At 45.0% G+C, this 5,000-nt stretch overlaps 1 protein-coding gene across 2 annotated transcripts in view; it reads left to right on the forward strand.

The window, feature by feature from the left end:
* The first annotated feature begins 430 nt into the window (after nt 1-430).
* LOC143301262 (P-selectin-like) overlaps nt 431-5,000 on the forward strand; it is a 101,839-nt gene continuing 97,269 nt past the window's right edge. For both annotated transcript variants that reach the window (XM_076615410.1, XM_076615411.1), the window contains exon 1: nt 431-656. The gene's annotated coding sequence lies outside the window, so the exon portion shown is untranslated. The remainder of the gene's footprint in view (nt 657-5,000) is intronic.

Here is a 5,000-nt window from a genome sequence, read left to right on the forward strand (position 1 = left end):
AACGAGGTTTTTTGTTTCCTTCCTCGGAAAAAGTGGGGGGTATTTTCATGGCAACAGTCAACCATAATTTCCTCTTCAGTATCAACAATAAATTATCGTCAGGGCGACACTGACAGCACGTGACTTTCCAAATATGGAGCGTGATCCATATTAGCATTTGCCACACGTACCAGTGCCACGCATGCCACTAAAAATGTACGTGAAATTGGAAAGATGAACTGGCCCATCACTGGGCCTCAAACATCTACAACGTCAAGGTCAAGGTGATGCGTGATGCCTGGGGAGATTTGTCGCGCGTGTGCGAGCGAAACGCCTAGCTACAAGTTTCAGGCGTCGGCGCGACAATGTAGCGAGGCATCAAAAAATGATGCGCGGCTGTCGCTGACGTCCCATGGGCGACGGGCCTACACACACACACACACACACACAGCTGAGTTCTGAGTTCACACACACACACACACACACACGACACACACAGTCTCTCTCTCTCTCTCTCTCTCTCTCATGCATATTTACTCATACGCGCGCGCTTTCTGCGCATTTCCTACAGCTACGGAAGTGAACAATTATTGTGAGTGAAGTGTTAGCCTATGACTGACATTCCAACCGGGGAATCTACAGTGGCCCAAACTTTCATGCGAGGTGTGTGGGTTCTGGTAAGTAAACTATTTCATACTTCTATGTCATTTACTTCTCGTCATTATGTGTGTAAAGTGCAGGAATCAATGTGGTCGCTCAAATGTGCGTATTCGAGTGTGTGTGTGTGTGTGTGTGTGTGTGTGTGTCTGTCTGTATGTGTCTGTGTCTATATGTCTGTATCATACGCACGTACGAATATACAACATGTGTGTGTGTGTGTGTGTGTGTGTGTGTGTGTGCTTTGCTGTGTGAATTATACGACAAATGGTTTGATGCAAACTGTCAAGGCATTGGTGATGACGTATATCGTATTATCTCCAAAGACAGCAACTCGAAACAGCCTGCAATACACTGGTACTGCAATAGCTCATGTAATATCTTGGCGGCTAAATTCTTAGGGGGAATGACGATGCTGCAGAAAGAAGTGGAGGATATAAGTAGAGAGGTAGCATCTGTGAAGGACAAACTGACTAAAATAGAGTCTGGCACGTTTCCCAAAACCATGGCTGATGCTGTCCGTACAATCCAAAGTGATCTTCATGATGAGAATGTGAAAAAAATTGAGAGCATGAAAGTTTTTGTGGATAGAAAGACCAAGGAAAACCTGGAGGCTAGTTCCGCAAACATGGAAAATGTCAAAAGACTAGTCGATCAGAAAGCCAAGGAACAGCTGGAAGAAACAGAAAACAGATTAAAAGAAGACCAAAAAATGCTATAATGTTTGGCATACCAGAAAGTTCATCAGCAGACAATGAGACTAGGAAAAAGCATGACACGGACAAGGTGACAGATGTACTTAAAGAAGTCAACACACCTCATACCCCTGTGGATGTTAGATGTTTGGGGAAATATCAAGAGAAAAGGGACTCTAAAGACAGGCCAGTCATGGTGAAATTTAACAGTCAGACCGCCCTGGAGGATGTGATACGCGCTGTTACCAAAATGAGAAAGGAAAACAGAGAAAATGAGGATCAAAATGAAGAGGGCTCTAGCTCAGTAAGAATTTCTGTCAGGAGAGATATGACTGCCTTGGAGAGAGATCAGGATCAGAAACTCAATAAGGAGCTGAAGCAAAGGAGAGAGGATTAAAAAAACAAGGGGGACACAACAGCCCATTGGATTCAACACAAGGGCCAGATCATAAACACAGGGCGGTACCACAACAGGAGAGGATTCAACACAAGGGCCGGATCATAAACATAGGGCGGTACCCCAACAGGAGAGGATTCAACACAAGGGCCGGATCATAAACATAGGGCGGTACCCCAACAGGAGAGGATTCAACACAAGGGCCGGATCATAAACATAGGGCGGTACCCCAACAGGAGAGGATTCAACACAAGGGCCAGATCATAAACACAGGGCGGTACCCCAACAGGAGAGGATTCAACACAAGGGCCGGATCATAAACATAGGGCGGTACCCCAACAGGAGAGGATTCAACACAAGGGCCAGATCATAAACATAGGGCGGTACCCCAACAGGAGAGGATTCAACACAAGGGCCGGATCATAAACATAGGGCGGTACCCCAACAGGAGAGGATTCAACACAAGGGCCGGATCATAAACATAGGGCGGTACCCCAACAGGAGAGGATTCAACACAAGGGCCAGATCATAAACACAGGGCGGTACCCCAACAGGAGAGGATTCAACACAAGGGCCGGATCATAAACACAGGGCGGTACCCCAACAGGAGAGGATTCAACACAAGGGCCGGATCATAAACATAGGGCGGTACCCCAACAGGAGAGGATTCAACACAAGGGCCAGATCATAAAACATAGGGCGGTACCCCAACAGGAGAGGATTCAACACAAGGGCCAGATCATAAAACATAGGGCGGTACCCCAACAGGAGAGGATTCAACACAAGGGCCAGATCATAAACACAGGGCGGTACCCCAACAGGAGAGGCAAGGAGTAATAAACCCAGTCCAGAAGAACAGAACTAATGTACATAGTTTTAAATCTCCTGCATTATCTAATCAAAACAGTGGAAAGAAACACACGACTTGTATATATACAAATGCTGATTGTTTTATGAATAAAAGAGCAGCATTTCAAGCACTAATACAACTACATAAACCGGACATTATTGGAATTACTGAGGTGCTACCAAAAACAGACGCTATGGTGTGAGTGAGTGTGAAGTGGCCATTGAAGGATATGAATTATTCCATAATCTGAGCAACATGGATATTGGACTCCGAGGCATTTGTTTATACATATCTAGTGGTCTTAGACCAACCCCAAGTGACATTGACCTCTGTGATTTTAGAGAATCCTTGTTTGTGGAATGTACACTGGATGACGACGAGATATTGTTACTAGGACTTGTGTATAGAAGCCCCAGCAGCAGTGAAGAAAACAATAATAAGATGAATAGTTTGTTTTTTAAAAGCAGCAGAGAAAAAAACATCTCATTTGCTGGTCCTAGGAGATTTCAACTTTCCAGAAATAGATCGGATTAATGAAAAATGTAGGGTAGGGGAAAGTCATCCAGCATACTCCTTCTTCAGGATCACTAGAGGTGCATACATGATACAGCATCAGAAAGAACCAACACGTCACAGACAGGGTCAGACTCCTAGCTTGATTGACCTGGTTTTCACAAACAGAGATGACATGGTGTTAGATATCACTACTACGGCAGGGATTGGAAAAAGTGACCATGCCACACTAGTCATCACCTTGTCATGTGCACGTATTGAAGAAAAGAAGTGCCAGCGTCTAAATTTTCACAAGGCAGACATTGATAGCATAAGACAGAGTTTAGATTCAGTGGACTGGAACAGCAAGTTATCAGTGTTGACAGTTGACTGGAACAGCAAGTTATCAGTGTTGACAGTTGACGAAATGTGGTCAGTCATGGACTGGAACAGCAAGTTATCAGTGTTGACAGTTGACGAAATGTGGTCAGCCATCAAGGGTGAAATCACAGGAGCTGCTGACAAGTTTGTACCAAGATCAGGAGTCGGCAAGAATAGAAAACCATGGATGGACAGAGGTACTTTGGCTTCAGTCAGGAAAAAGCATGGGCTCTTCAGACGCTGGCTAGTAACAAGAGATGGTAAGAGTTATCTGGAATATATTAGAGCTAGAAATCAAGCACGTAATGCCTGCCGTAAGGCGAAAAAGAGACTTGAGAAGAAGGTTGCATTACAAGCAAAGAAGAATCCGAAGGCACTCTGGTCATATGTTGGCAAAAAAACAAAATCAAGAACTGGAATTGCTGATTTATTGAAAAATGATGGATCAAAGACCTTATCAGATAGTGAAAAAGCAGAAGTACTAAATCTGTTTTTCCAGAGTGTATTTACAGTTGAGAGAGGAGATGAATTGCCTGAACCCCCCCCCCCCCCCCCCCCCCACCCCAATTATACATATGAGGCAGAACTTACTGGGATAACCATTTCTGGTCAGCAAGTCGAAAAACTTCTCAAGAACCTGAAGACAGGAAAAGCCCCAGGCCCAGATGGCATTAGTCCCCTTCTTCTGTCAGAAACAGCGGAGGCCCTAGCAGTTCCAATTGCGACACTGTTCCAGAAATCAATGGAAGAAGGAAAGCTCCCAGAGGAATGGAAAGAAGCATTTGTGACTCCAATTTACAACTACAGACCTGTGAGTCTCACATGCATTCTTTGCAAAGTTCTTGAGACATTGGTAAGGGACCAGCTCATAGACCATCTCAAGACCAACAACCTGATCAACGTAGAACAACATGGCTTTGTTCAGGGACGCTCGTGTGCTACGCAATTGTTGGACGTATTGGACAGCTGGACAAGAGCTCTAGATAGAGGTGGCTCCATTGATGCTATTTATACGGATTATCAGAAAGCGTTTGACAGTGTCCCGCATCGCAGACTTGTTTCTAAGATCCATGCACATGGAGTATCAGGCAGGGCATTACTCTGGATCCAGGACTTTCTGTCTCAAAGGAAGCAGAGGGTGGTTGTGAATGGGGCAACATCACAGCAGGCAGACGTCACAAGCGGTATTCCACAAGGTAGTGTTCTAGGACCCCTGCTGCTCCTGTTGTACATCAAAGACCTTCCTTGTAGAGTGAAGAGTAATGCGAATTTTTTTGCCGACAACACAAAGTTGTTCACACAGAGTAACCAAGTAGGTGCTTCACAAGTCCTCCAAGATGACCTAGACAACCTACAGCAGTGGTCTAGAGAGTGGCTCCTACACTTCCATCCAGAAAAATGCAGTGTAATGAAGCTAGGAAACTGCAAATCAGAAGCGATCTACTACATGAAAGGGAAAAATAACAACGGGGAGGAATACAACCTGGCACTTGCTGAGAGTGACGTGGTGAAAGACTTGGGAGTGTACACTGACAACAAGCTGAACTTT

The sequence above is a fragment of the Babylonia areolata genome, chromosome 27, assembly GCF_041734735.1.
Source record: "Babylonia areolata isolate BAREFJ2019XMU chromosome 27, ASM4173473v1, whole genome shotgun sequence".
Lineage (NCBI taxonomy): Eukaryota > Metazoa > Mollusca > Gastropoda > Neogastropoda > Buccinidae > Babylonia > Babylonia areolata.